At 57.4% G+C, this 14554-nt stretch overlaps 1 long non-coding RNA gene across 1 annotated transcript; it reads right to left on the bottom strand.

The window, feature by feature from the left end:
* Nucleotides 1-1441: 1441 nt before the first annotated feature.
* On the bottom strand, nt 1442-12764 carry LOC116469139 (SLC22A18 antisense RNA). Its single transcript, XR_009213768.1, has 2 exons — nt 12459-12764; nt 1442-1906 (listed from the first exon to the last, which is right to left on the bottom strand). It is a non-coding gene; the product is annotated as an SLC22A18 antisense RNA (long non-coding RNA).
* Between the last annotated feature and the right edge of the window lie 1790 nt (nt 12765-14554).

Below are 14554 nucleotides of genomic sequence, written 5' to 3'. Positions count from 1 at the left end.
ACTGGGTAAAAGTGAAAGATCTGCCTGAGGTCATAGGGGAAGGGGCTGTGAAGGACCATGCCCCTCCCCCGCCTGCAGCCCTTCCTGGTACAGACCTTGGTCGTGCGGGCACGCGCGCACACACACACACACACGCACGCACACACACGGTGCTTCCCCCCAGCCAGGCCAGACCAAAAGAGACCATTATTTCCTGCTGCCTCCCTTTTGGTCCACCTACCGTGAGGCGGGGAGCCCCCTCCTCAAACCGGGAGCCTCCCAGGTCGGGAGGGGGACTGTCAGACACCTGTTGGAGGGTCCAGTAGCCCGTGAGCTCTGAGCCCCTATCTCAGGTGAGCCTGTGAGCCAGCCAGAGAGACATCTGGGAGGGAGGGAAGGTGAGGTCCCCTGAACCCCAACCAGCCTGCCTCTGAGTCCCAAGACACCCCCATCCCCACGGAATGCTGTGGCAGTGTGCAGATGCAGCTGGGAGAGCAGGGTGGGTCTTCTGGGTCTCAGGGAAGCGAGATCTGAAGTGAGGGGGGTGAACTGGACAGGACAGGGCGTTAACCCAGGAGAGGGGCCAGGGCCACTCTTGGCTCTTGATGGCGGAACCAAAAGCCACGATTTATGTGCAATTTCATATTCTTCTCTGCGCACAATTTACAAATTTCCCGCAACAAGCACAGATGTCACAATTTTCATCTTAGGAAAACAAAGAGAAGCTGAAGAAGGCTCCCCAGGCCCTGCGAACCCCTCAAGCAGGGCTTATATCAACTGGCCTGGGGGCAGAAAGAGGCAAAGTCTAGTCTGCTCCATGCCCCTGTGCCGCCACCTCCCCAGAGACTAGGAGCAAAGGGCCAGAGTGGGTAGTGTCCTAGTGGCCCCCGATACCCACACTCCAACCATCAGGACTCATTGGCCCCGGTGACACCCCTCAGAGGGTGTAGCTGCCATCATCCTGTGTTATAGAAGAGCAGCAGAGACCGCCTCAGCCACTGAGGCCATGCAGCTGGAAGGAAGCAGGGCTCGGAACTCCCGGGCTGCCTGGCTTTCTGGTTTGGTTTCCACTTAGGTTTCCTACTTTTATTTTTCCACTTTACCAGCTTAATTACAGAGTCAAACCCAGTGCTGTGGGGACTCCTCCGTCTTGGCCTTGTTAGAAGCCGAAAGGTGACCTGCTCTAAGTCTGTCACTCTGAATTCCATCAAGGATGGTACCCAATAGCTTTTTAAACCTGCACATCCCAGGAGCGGGGCTGTGTCCCCCCAGCCCAAGCCAGGGACACACCTGGAGGAAGGCACCCCAGGAGCTGGGGGCTAGGAGTTCCAGGATCTGAAAGGAGGCCCAATGGGCCCAGAAGCAAGCAAACATCTGTCTGGGTGCAACAATCAAGCTCTATTTTTGTAATTAAAAATGTATCCAAAGGAAAAAAAGAAACAAAAGCAACAATATTTGTACTCTATGTTGCTGCAGAGAGGAGAACTGCCGAGGGGGTGTTAGTCCCAAGGGGTGGGCTGTGCTGTGCCAGTGCCCCAAATCCTGCAAGCGCAGGAGCGGCGGGGGCTGGGGCGGGGGGTGTGCCTCTGTGGGGGGTCGTGAGTTCCGGGCCCTTGTGTGTATGTTCACGTCCTGTCATTCTTGCCCCCAGCTGAGAGAGCAGTAGAGGAAAGGCACTACATCCACCAGCCTTTGCATTCTTCTCGGAGCACACAGAAAGACATTTTCCAGCTATCTTGCACACAAGTGGGCGGCGGGACCCGTTTTGGCCGGGAGCGTTGTCAGGAACGCTGTACACCACTTCCAGGCGGTCACGTCCGAGCTGCCCAGGCAGTCCTTCTGCGCCCTCTGCTGGCCAGATGGAGGCTCCAGACCCTGCGAGGCCATCAGGAGAGAACCACCAAGCGCCCTCTGCACACCGCATTGCCTGTGTTGGGCACAAAGAATAAACTTTTATTGCATCTTAACCCACTAGAAATGTAGGCTTGTCCATCACAGTGGGGCGTTACATACCCTAATACATAGGGAAGGCATAGGTAGATTTCAGTTGGCCTTTTACAGACAAGGAAACCAAGGCTTGAGAAGATTCAAACCTTACTGCAGCCATGGCTCACACCTATACCCTCAGTACTTTGGGAGACCAAGGCAGGTGGCTCGCTTGAGCCCAGGAGTTCCAGAGAAGCCTGGGCAACATAGAGAAACCCCATCTCTACGAATATTTTTTAAATTAGCTGGGTGTGGTGGCACGTGCCTGTGGTCCCAGCTACTCGGGAGGCTGAGGTGGAGGATTGCTTGAGCCCAGGAGGTTGAGGTTATAGTGAGCTATGATCATGCCACTACCTCCAGCCTGGACGACAGAGCAAGACACCCTCTAAAAAAAAATATGTAGAAGAAGAAGAAGAAAAAGAAAAACTTGCTGCACAAGCAGTTAAGTCAGGATTAACCTGCAGGCCTCACTGCTGTGCATTCCTGCTAGGAAAGACCCAGAAGCCAGAGAAGCCTAGGTCCCAGTCCTGGTGGATCTTCGTGCTGGAATCGTTAAACCAGCTATTTCCCTGGGGCCACCCATGGGCCAGTCCTCACCACAACCTCATGGGTGGTCGGTCAATGTCGTAGGCCCACTTTACAGCTGAGGAGACAGAGGCTTCCAGAGGCAAACACACTGGCCCTTGAGTAGCAGAACCAGGGTAGGCCCAGGAAGCCATGTCCTTGGCCACATGTGCTTTCTGGCGGGTGACCTCCACTCCAGTGCCTCCCCGGATGCCCGAGGCCTCCCCTTCCCGGGCGTGGCAGCTGTACAGCTGCCTTGTCGGCATGTTCATGGCCCCATCAGGAATGTGTACCGCAGGTGGCTTCACAAGGCTAAGAATGCCTGTCCTAGGTTAGGCCCAATCCCTACCCAGAGCCCCAGGGAACCCAAATTCTGGGACACAGGACACCCGGCCAGCGGGCCAATGGCCCCTATCAGGGAGTGACCAAGGACAGGCCGGGAGCTCTTCTTTCCCCTCTGACCCATGGTGAAACCTGCCTAGGGCCTGTTCCCTGGGTTCTGAGGCCCTGAGCTATTTGTCTTCAAACAAACGAAGGCCTCAAAGAATGTTCCATTGAGCCATGGGCCCCATATCACCCATCAATCACAAAGGGCTGGAGAATGCAGGCACAGGGTCAAGGTGGGTAGGAGGTGAGGGGTGGACACCACCTGAATCTGTGCTGCTCCAAGGCCCACTATAGAGTCTCTGGGTGCCCGGAGCCTGCCCTCAGCAGTACCACCCTCCCGCAGCACCCCAGGGACCCTGCAAGAGGTGTCTGTGCCCTTCCCGCTGCCTCCCCAGCTGCTCCCCAGGTGGTGCCCTTTGGAGAGGACCAGAGGGATATTATAAACAATGACAACACTCGCTGGCTTCATCTTGTGCCTGCTCAGGGCCCTGCCCTAACCCAGGGCTGGGCTCGTTGCCCCATTTAATCCTTCCAAGGCCCCTGAGAGGGAGGTGTGTTCGTGCCCATTTTGCAAGGGAGGGGACTCAGGCTCCCAGAGGTTAAGCCACCTGCCTGAGATCACTGAGACTTGAGGTTGGCCCTACCTTTCACCCAGCCTGAGCCCCTCCATAGGACTTCTGTGAGGGGACAAGAAAGCAGGAACAGAAAGAAGTCAAGGGCCCTGGGAATCTCCCCTGACATCTCCCACCCCAAGCCCTAGAGCCAGGGCTGGGCATCTGTGCAGGGTACAACCCTGCCCAGGGATGCCTGACTCTGGAAACACCACCCCTTTGGCCTCAAACCACGTCACCCAGCAGCAGGTCCTCAGACCAGCCCTGGACAGGAGCTTGACTGGCTCTGCCCCCAAAGGCCCAAGAGACCCCTGCCCCCACTGAGCCTCCACCTTCCTATCCATAAGATGGGGTGGGGAGTCATCCAGCCCAGAGGCCCCAGGGGCATGGGGAGTGACAGATTAACCCAAGGCCCCCCCTCCCGCAGCAGGCGGCTCAGCACACACTTGGCGGGGGGCCATGCTGGGCCAGGAGAGCTCCCCCGCACCAGTTCCCCGCTCGCAAGGCTCGCCCCGCCCCCCAGGACAGGCTGTTCTTGGGGCGGCTGCCAGGCACGTCCTCCGCAGGTGCCGGCCTCCCTCCGGTGACGCCGCCACATGCGGCACAAGCTCCGATTACAGGGACTGCCTTGTGCTGGGGGTTCGGGCCAGGGGTCCTCACTCCCCAGGAACCGATGGGCGGAGCTGGGCAGGCCCTGAGGAGAGGCCCAGTGGGAATAGGGAACAGTCACCCCTGCTCAAGAACGGGACCAGGGGCTGCTTCCCTTGGGGTCTGGAAGAGAGGGATCCCCTGATCCCAGCCTGTCTGAGACTGTTGGTTTCGGCACTGAATGTCCCAGGAAACCGAGGGCCACTGGTCATCCTGGGATCCACATGGCGCCTTTCTGGGCTAAGAAGGGGGCTCCCGGGCTAGGAAGCAGGTACCGAGGAGGGTCTCAAGGACATGTGGGGACCTATGTCAGACACCCCTGAAGCCAGCTCTGAGCCCACCAGGCCTTTCCTCCTCTCCCTGCCAATCCACAGGACACAGACACAGGGGTCCCAGGCCCAATGGCTCACTTTATCAGGGAAATAGCAGGAAAAACAAATCTGGTGTGAGCAGATTTCCCTTCCCACCAAGCCCCCTGACTTCCTGCTGGAGCTGGGGGAGACCCCTGTGACCAGCATCTCCTGCCCACGGGGTGCACCAGGGCCCCAAGGCCTCTCCAAGCCACTCCCTCCCACCCTGCTTTCCACACCCAAGCCACAGTGTTCAGAGAAGCTCAGCGCCTATTTGAAATGCCAGAGAGTGGGGATGCCTCCAGAGAGGTGGCATGAGGGCCCCCAGATGCACCCCACCACTCCCTCCTCCACTGCAGGAGGAGGGGCCTGCAGTTACTGAGGAAGCCTCATCCCTACTGGGCCCTCGGGAGTGAAGGGGCTTCCCAGGCCTTGAGGGAGACTTTACTTCAGATGCCAGTTAAAAGTGCCTGCTACATGGCGTGACCTCTCTGAATCTTATTACTTTCCTGTGCAGGAAACTGAGGCCCAGAGAAGTGGAGTGACCAGCCCAGGGTCCCCCAGCAAGTCAGAGACAATGAAGCCACCTCGTGCCCTGGGCTGGGGTCACGCCCCACTGACCCCCAGGGTCAGAGAAGGAGGGGAGCCCCCATCACTTCACTCCTTCCTTCTTTCCGTCCTTCCTTCCTCCCTCCCATTTTCCACCTCCTCCTGGCCGAGTTTTGAAGCCAGGGCAGTTGGCCAGACCCAGCGCAGAGGCCAGGAGGTGACGGCAGGCTTGCCCTGGCCGCCTCCCAGGTTAACACACTCCCAGGTGGCTGCAGCCCACAGGCGAGGGCTGCTCAGAGTAGATGCTCAACCAAGAGATTGCCCGTGCCCCCTTCCCCAGCCCCAGGGGCAGCCAGAAGCCAAGCAGCCTCCCGCCCACTGGAGCCTGGCAGCCTGAGGGCTGAAGCTGGGCGCCTGCTGCCCCCTGGCGTCCCGAAACGGCACAGCCACCAGGACCCTCACCCACCTCATTCATGCCTCACACCTGGGGGTGACTTGGGCCAGGGCCTTGCTCTCTGACCCCAAGTCCCCTCAAGTCTAAGATGGGGGCTCTGCCCAGTGTGGCTGTCCGGGCTGCAGCGGGCAAAAGCGCGTTTTTCACAAAACCCAACACCCCTCGGATCTGGGGGTGGGGCGGTGTCACTCGCACCTCAGTGGGAAACAGCACGCGGGCCTCGCCCGTCTCCAGGGGGTGGGGGAGGGAAGACAAAGAGCCCGCTCTGCGGAGAGGTGGGTACCCGCCCTGCCGCCCCTCCCCCATTTCCTCTCTGCTCCCCCTGCCCCTCCTCCCCTCCCTCCTCCTTCCTTCCCTCCTCATCCCCAGCTCCTCCTCTTCCTCTTCCTGCCCTGTCCCCCCGCAGGCCCGGCCGGCAGCCCGGCGCCCTCTGCCTTCGTTCCCGCCATTGGCGCTGCTGCCCGGAGCCCCTAGGTAACAGCCAGCCCCGAGGCTGCAGCCTCTCTGTCGGGCCTGCACCTGCCCACTGCGGTGGTCACTGCCTGGGCACATATGGACACTCACACCCTTCAGTCCTGAGCACAACTGTGCCCTGGCTGCTTCGGAACAACAAGGAATCGTAGTCCTGCTTCTGGCTGGGAGCTGGGGGCCAGCAATCAGGGCAGCTGGGGAAGTGGTTAGGGAGGTGGTGGCACACAGGCCGAGCTCAGAGAGTGAGCAGAGAATGGGCCCAGGGGAGGGGGCTGGAGAGGGCTGCAGGGCTTGGGGCTGCAGCTCAGGAGCTGGCTTCACCTTGGAGGCTATCAGACCTGCTCCTCAGCATTGGCCCAGCAAGGGGAACAGTATGGGGAACAGGGGACAGGCACTGCCTGGCCAGCAGCAAACACACAGGCTGTGGAGTTGGGCAGAGCATCTGCCTCTTACTAGCTGTGTGTCCTTGGGCAAGTTGCTTAACCTCTCTGTGCCTCTTCTTTCTCATCTGTAAAGCTTCTGATGAGGCTTAAAGGGCAAGTCAGTATGTGCCTGGCACAGTGGCCTTCTTCTTGAGGATGCCACTACCCTCACCATCATCAGCCTCTCCCTCCAACCTAGAGGGGCAGGCAGGGCAGAGATCTGCCACTGGCCACCCCTCCAGCTGTGCTACAATGAAAACTGGACATTCACTCTAAACCCAGAGACGTGGGCTGGCAGGGAGGAAAGGCACCTACACCCCTGTCATGTAAACAGGCGGGCAGGGTGAAATGGGTTTGGTTTGTTTGTTTGTTTTTTGAGATGGAGTCTCGCCCTGTCGCCCAGGCTGGAGTGCAGTGGCACGATCTTGGCTCACTGCAACCTCCACCTCCCAGGTTCAAGCAATTCTGCCTCAGCCTCCCAAGTAGCTGGGATTACAGGTGCCCGCCACCACACCTGGCTAATTTTTGTATTTTTAGTAGAGATGGGGTTTCACCATGTTGGCCAAGCTGGTCTCAAACTGCTGACCTTATGATCCACCTGCCTCAGCCTCCCAAAGTGCTGGGATTACAGGCATGAGCCACCGTGCCAAGCCTAGGATGAAAGGTTTGGGCAGTTTGGTCAGTGAACCCCACCTTTGTCAGAGTTCAGGACAGTCCATGGGATACAGGTCACTATGGCTCTGATGCATCAGTCTTCACGCCAGCCCTGAGTGAGCACTGAGGCACACATGCCTAGCACACAGCAGTGACCCCATCCCCTAGCTGCTGGTCAGTACCAGCTGCCACTGCAGCACACCCTCTCTGCCAGGCAGCCTCATGCCATGCACTTTATGTGCAAATGATCTTGTCTAATCTTCACAAGCATCCTGTGAGGCGGGGATTAACGTTGTCCCCATTTCACAGATGGGGAAACTGAGGCTCAAGAGTTCCAGACCCACGCAAGGCCTGGTCAGTGGTGAAGATGCCAGCCTGGTGGGGCTGGCTGCAGAGTGCTGGGCCCTGTCATAAGCACAGGCCCCTGGCACGCATGCTGACTACTGGGGATTTTAAGATTGGGGCCCCCCTGCTGAGCCCTATCTACAACTGCCCCCTTCCCTGGGTTACCCTAGGTTTTAATTTGAAGCAGTTAGTGAATTGAGCTCATGTGGGATCTTATTTGTATTTGCTTTTGGGTTTTTGGTTTTGGGGGTAGTTTTTTGGGTTTTATTGAGATAGAGAGTCTCACTCTTTTGCCCAGGCTGGAGTGGAGTGGTACAATCTTGGCTCACTGCAGCATCTGCCTCCCAAGTTCACGATTCTCATGCCTCAACTTCTCAAGTAGCTGGGATTACAGGCATGCGCCACCACACCCAGCCAATTTTTTGTATTTTTAGTAGAGACAGGGTTTTGCCTTGTTGGCTAGGCTGGTCTCAAACTCCTGGTCTCAAGTGATCTGCCAGCCTTAGCCTCTCAAAGTGCTGGGATTACAAGCATGAGCCACCTCGCAGGGCCCTGTATTTGGATATTAGCCATGGCAGCCTGGCAGATGTTGCTGAGGGTGTCTGGGCACCTGGGCCCAGGCCTGGTGGCCTGAGCAGTGCCTCCTCCTCAAATGTCAAATTGAGGCCTGGACTAGGGATTTATGGCCTCACCTGTCTGTCCATCCATTCAGCAATATCTCCCTGGGACCTCAGGGGCGACTGTGCCTTCAGGGGCTTCCAGGTGGGCAGGCAGAAGCAGAAATAAGTATACAAGGTAGGGCGGTGCCCAGGTTGCATGATGAAGGAGGGGACGGGGGATTTTCAGGTCAATGACTTGTGCCAAGATCCAAGGATGGAAGGGAAGGGATGTACAGGAAAGGGAACCATTCCAGGCAGGGGACAAAAGCACAGACCAATCCAAAGATGAGTGCAGAGCAGGCAGTGCTTGAAGCTGGAGCTCTCTATCTCTCATGCTTCTTTGGCTTGCAAAATGTGGCTTGATCCAGTGGGGGCTGAGGGGCCAGGGCCCCAGGGCTGGCTGCCCCAGGAACACAGCAGAGTCACCAGAGGTCCGGGGTGGGAACCACCAGAGTTTTAGAAACTCACCCAGCCATGTCCAGGGTGCCCGGAGCAGGGAAGGGAGGCTGCTACACCTCACTGAGAGGCCAGTGTGGCTGCCCCCAGTGGAAACCAAATAGCCAGGCTCCCTGAAGCTTCCAGCAAGTCTAGGGGCAGGGAGGACAGGTGAGAGCTGAGAGGCCTCCAAGGGTCAGAAGTAATTGCATGGGTTTTGTGACTTCTCCTCTTGCTTCTTGGAAATCCTTCCTGCTTCTTTCTGGATTCCCTACTGAATTCTGAAGGTTCTAAAAGACCTGGGGGCTGGGCACTATGGCTCATGCCTGTAATTCCAGTGGGAAGATCACTTGAGGCCAGGAGTTCAAGACCAGCCCAGGCGACATAGCAAGATCTTGTCTCTATAAAAAAAAAAAATTTTTTTAATTAGCTGGGTGTGGTGGTGTTCATCTGCAGTCCCAGCTACTAGGGAGACTGAGGCAGGAGGATCACTTGAACCCAGGAGTTCATGGTGGCAGTGAGCTATGATCACACCACTGCACTCCAGCCTGGATGACAGAGCAAGACCTTGTCTTATGAAAAATAAAATAAAGAGACCCTGGATGTGGGTTGGATGGTGAGAGCTTGGGGCTGTCCTTTGTTCCTGGGGGACAAGGGACTGGTACCAAAGGAGGCCGTGGTTGAGGGAGACGTGTGTACCTAAGAGATGGGCAGTAGCCAAGCTCCAGGCCCTCAGGCAGGTGCCTGTAGGGGGACAGAGGCACTGGTGGCCATGCCACCCAACCTGCCTGAGTTTCCCAGTTCTGGCTGGTGAGCAGGTGTGAGGCTGCTCTCTCAGGATCCCGTTCTAAGGCACATCTCTTCCTGATTCCATGATGCCCTTCACATGCACACACACCCCACCAAAGCCCTTGCCAGGCTGGGACCGCCAGCTTCTGGCTCCTCCCCCTGCCTCCCTGGATGGACATCTGTCATTTGCAGGGGCTGTTCTTCCTTCTTCCTGAGTCCTGAGGTTGGGCAAGGCATCCCTCAAGGGAGTGCACAGGTTGGGCCCACCACCCCGGAGTTCCCAGTTCCTATGCCGTTGCCTGGCTACCTCCCCAACCTCCACCATCGTCCCTTCCTGCCTCCAGGTCAAGGACCGGAGAAAGTCCATCTGGCCTCCAGGGTCCCATGATGGGAGGGTGACCCAGTTTGTCCGGAGCTGTCCCAATTTTGGCATGGAAAGTCCTACATCCCAAAACTCCTCAGTCCCAAGCAAACCAGGTCTCCCCCAAGCAATGAGTGAGCTTCCTAGAGCAGGGTCCCAGCTCCTCCACCCATCTCCTCTGGTCCCTTGGCCCATGGTATGAGAAAGGGGACGTGGGCTACTCCAGACTACACCCTCGCTGTCCCCCAAAGGCCCCAAGGGCTCCAGTCTTCAGGCCCCACACCGGACGCCTCCCCCATGCTGCCGTCTGGGCCTTTATCTCCTTCAGCTGTGGCTGTTGGCCAGTGTGAACACAAATATATGAACCACAGCCCACCATGTTGGAGCCCCAGGTCCAGGCCCACAGTGGAGCCCAGTGAGGGGAGGGTGCTTGCCCATCCAGGACCACAGGGCCTCTCCCCAAAGCCCATAGCAGGTTGCTGCCCTCCCTCCATTTGGACACTGGTGTCAGGGAATGGGCCCTTGGCCCTAAGCCCGTCTGAGGTCCCTGGTTCACTAGAGGCCAGTGGAGAAGCCCCTGTTGGCAGAGCCTCCTCCGGGGCCCTGGCCCCAAAGGCCACAATTCCACACACCTCTCATGGGATGTGTCTGAGCCCAGTGCCCAGCCCGGCAAGAACCAGCCCTGGATGAGGTCCAGCCCCTGCCCCTCCTCCTAGAAGTCTCTGCCCAAACTCCAATCCCAGAAGCGCATTCACAGAGTCCAGTTCTAGAAGGTTCCTCAGCACCTGACAGCCCACTTCCTCACGTGGCACCTGCAGAGCCGGGGCCTAGCAGATGAGAGGCAGAGCGGGCACCACCAGGCCTCCCCAGGGCTACCTGACAAGCCTAGCCCCTTTGGGCTGAGGGCTGACCCCTGGGGCCCAAGGATACCAGGTCAGGGGGTGAAGTACCTTTGAACCCAGCCTCCCATACTCTTAACCTGACACCTCCCAGACGAAGCCGAGGCCAGGCACCCAGTGCCCACAGCAGGCTGGAGGCCCCTCATAAGGCTGTGATTCCCAAGACAACACATACAAATTCTGGGGTGCTGGGACAGAGCCCCACAGAGTGTCAGACACAGATCCCACTGTGGGATCCAGGCAGCCCCCATTGACCAAGGTCTGCAACCACACCTCACCTGGCCGAGAAGGTGTAAGATGGGCGGGAACCGAGGTTCGGGCGGGCAGGAGTCACATCCAACCCTGCCTCCGCTCTAGTCCCGCCCCAGGCAAAACCTTGTTGGCTTTATTGAGACAGGTCCTTGGAGAATCACAGGAGTAAGAGTAGGAAGCCTCAAGGAGAACACATTCACTTCACCCATGGAGTAATGGTGAAGGCCAGAGCCCTCCCCGCTCCTTCCAGATCACCCTTCTGTCCTCTGCAGCATCACTCTTTTAAATCTTAAAATTGTAAACAAAGGTTCTCTCTCTTTGCCCCACTTCCCCTCCAGCCACAGTCCCGTTTCTCAGCCCCCTTTTGGTGCAAAACCCTTCGGAAGGGTGTCCAGCCCATTCCTCCTGCTTGAATCCCGAGGGTCAGCCCCCATGCCCATGACGCTCTTGCCAAAGCCACCAGTGACTCCAGCTCTCGGCCCCAAGGAAGCTCCCAGGCCTCCGCTCACTTACTTGCCTCTCCTCTCCAGGCCCAGCTCCTTTATTTTTCCTTCCTTTTCCCTGGTCAGAACCCCGGGCACCTCCTCCTCATGCTGGGGTCCAGCCTTGGCCCTTGGCCCCTCTCCTCTCTAGCCCCATCCACTCCTGGTCATCTCATCCAGGGTGGGAGCTCTAAATAGGACCTCAGTGTGAATGACAACCTCACATCCAGCTCAGACCACAGCCGCAAACTGCACACTCTGCCCTCTCTGCTGGCCCACAGGCCCCTCCCGTGGATGGACCTACAGGGTTGCCTCCCCTCATGCCGCCCCTTCTCAGCAGCCTCGCCCTGGAGGCCCCCTCAGTTGGCCCTCTCAGCCCAGGCCCCAACCAGCAGAAAGCCTGTCAGCCCTCCTTCCAGGGAGGTTCCAAACCTGCCCCTCAAATGCCCCCATGCCCCATCCAAGTCCACACCACCTCTCATCTGGACCACAGCAGAGACCTCCTGCACAGCCCCCTCCCCTCAGCCCCTCATCAGCACATCAGCCAGAGGCTCCTTGGAGAACAGAAGGGGCTCAGAACTCTGCAGCGGTGTCCACTGCACACACAGGAAGAACTCAAGTGCTCGTAGGCAGTGAGTCATTTCCTTGGGCATTATGGTGACCCGGGATCATCTACCTCCCCGAAGCCTGCACATGCACTCTAATAATGCAAGCTACCAAGGGGCAGTCAGCTTTGCCAGCTGACATCCCAAACAGCTGGCACGGGGCATGCACACAGTAGGTGCTTAATAAATGTGTGTTGGGTTAAGATAGGCCCAAAGCCATTTCAAATGTCCAGGCAGTGGTGTAGGCAGGGGTCAGCTCTGAAGCTGGCCTCCTCTCATTCAGGAGACCCCTCAGAGGTCCCAGCCTCCAGGGTGCAGCGGTCAGAGCAATACTTCTCAGTGCACATCTGGCTGTATCGCTGCCCAGCCCTCCCAGGGTCACCCCTCTCTCTAGACTCACTTTCTGCCCCATCACCCCACTGTACACCCTTGGTCCCAGCCCCTTCCAGTGGCTCAGCTTTCTGAACACTCCAAGCCTGGGCTCACCTCTAAGCCATTATCTATGCTATTCTCTCAGCCGGGATGCCCTTCCCATACCCAGCCAATCCATACTCACCTTTAAGACTGGCTGAAGCATCACCTCCTCTGAGAAGCCTTCTCTCCCAAACCTGAGCCCAGACGAGACAAAGCCCTTCCTTCCTCCAGTCAGCCTGGATCCTCTCATCCAGCAGAACTATCGCCATGCTTCTCTGAAGTGGTGAACGCCCTGGGGCTGGGGACGCACAGGCTTGCTGGCCCACAACCAAAGCTGCTTCCTCTGGAGGAGGAAGTCCAGGGGTCCCAGGGTTCCACTTGCTTCTTTCTTCACCCAGCCCAAAGGGCAATTTTCCCACATTCCCTCAGAACCAGGAAGTTCCCCCATCCACACTGAGTCTGTTCATGACAAAAAAAAAAAAAAAAAGGTCTATCCGATTTCCTCTGCTCAACCAGTTCCCTGGCTACCTGAGGCCCTGCTTCACCTGGAGTAAGACAGTGGTAAGTTTCCAGCACCTCCGCCACACCTCAGTGCCAGAGGACCCTCAGCCTCCCTCGTGCACCTCTGGGCAGTTTCATAACTCATCCCATCTCCTCCTGCCGCTCCACCCTCTAAGCCCTCTCCAGGGAACCCAGGAGGCATCTGGAACCTGCTGGGGACAGTCCCTCACACCTGCCCCATGGAGTAAGTGTTCATGTGGATGCCCATCCTCCCCCAGGAGTCCCAAATCTGAGACACTCTGAGACTCCTGTCACCCACCCCCACCTTACACAGCCGCCCTTTCTGTGCAGTCCTTCCAGGAAATTCTGGCTGGACCTGGGCTCTCGGCTTTGGGCTCTGGGCTCTCGGTTTGACTGCACTCTCCCCAAGTCCCCAGGGAGGCCCGCTATTCTTGAAAGCGAGCTTGGCAGAGGATCTGGGGACATGCACTCCAGATGCAAACACGTTTGCACTGTTTGGGCTGACGTCTCCTTGAGCAGTACACTGCACCCGTGGGTTTGCTAAGAAACCAACTCGCAGAAGGCAGATTCATTGGACAAAAGGCATTTGGTCCCCAAATTTATTGACGTGTGTGAATGGGAGTTTTCAGAACAAAGACCCAAAGATATGGGGGAAACAGGTCGGGTGTGGTGGCTCAAGCCTGTACGAGGGGCGGGTCACAAGATTAGAGCCTGACAATCCTGGAAAAACTAAAAAACAAAACACCCGGCATGTCTCCGAGTAGCTGGGACTACTCGGAGAGGCTGAGGCAGGAGAATGGTGTGAACCCAGGAGGCGGAGCTTGCAGTGAGCCGAGATCGTGCCACTGCACTCCAGCCTGGGCGACAGAGCAAGACTCCATCTCAAAAAAAAAAAAAAAAAAAAAAAAAAAAAAGATATGGGGGAAATTGCCATTTTTGATGCTTAGGCTCAACAAAGTATGGCCATCCATGCGGGAACACAGATGGACCAAGGGACCTGCGCTAATGCTCCTGGACCTCAAGGGGAAGTGCAGCGAGGGCTGTTGGTCTACATTTCTTGAACTTTCTGAGCAGCATTCCTTCCTTCTGGGCATGGAGCAGGACCCTCCTGGAATGGGGTCTTATGCCCTACAGTCAAACAAGGGAGGTCAGATAATTTCTTTATGGCCAGTTTCTAAACACAAAGGTGGAGGGAAAGTTAGAGCAATATTTTTAGGCTTGATGTCTGGCTGTGGGGAAAGTGGGGGGTTCTGATTTCTATGACCTGCCTTGGGGAAAATGGATTCTAGTTTCTAAGGCCAGCTTCGGGGAAGAATGGCCCTGAGAGACAGCAGAGCAAGAGAAGGTCAGAGAAACACTTTTTCTTCCGAAGCTGCTTCTGAGGCCTTCATTTTGGGGTATTGTTTTCTGATGCCCAACATACCTGAGCTGCTGAACCAAGGGGAGCTGCTGAACCACTCCCACGATGACTTGGAATGGCTTAGCCAGCTGGCCTTGGGCCACCCGGCCCTGGCCCCTACCCACCAGGACTTTGGCCGGCTCTCACTCGCCTCTGCGATGTCCGTCCCACCCTGTCTCACCCCTGCAGTTTTCTGCTCTGTTGACGATGGTTGACACATGGCAGGGGGACATTGGTTTTGACATTTGAGCCTGTGCCCAGCCCTTGCCTGGGCAGGTAGGTGGGGCAGGAGTCCTGAATGAGCATCTCCCTACTTA

This window comes from Hylobates moloch, unplaced genomic scaffold, assembly GCF_009828535.3.
Source record: "Hylobates moloch isolate HMO894 unplaced genomic scaffold, HMol_V3 SCAFFOLD_5, whole genome shotgun sequence".
NCBI lineage: Eukaryota > Metazoa > Chordata > Mammalia > Primates > Hylobatidae > Hylobates > Hylobates moloch.
This window is presented reverse-complemented; position numbering and strand designations above follow the sequence as displayed.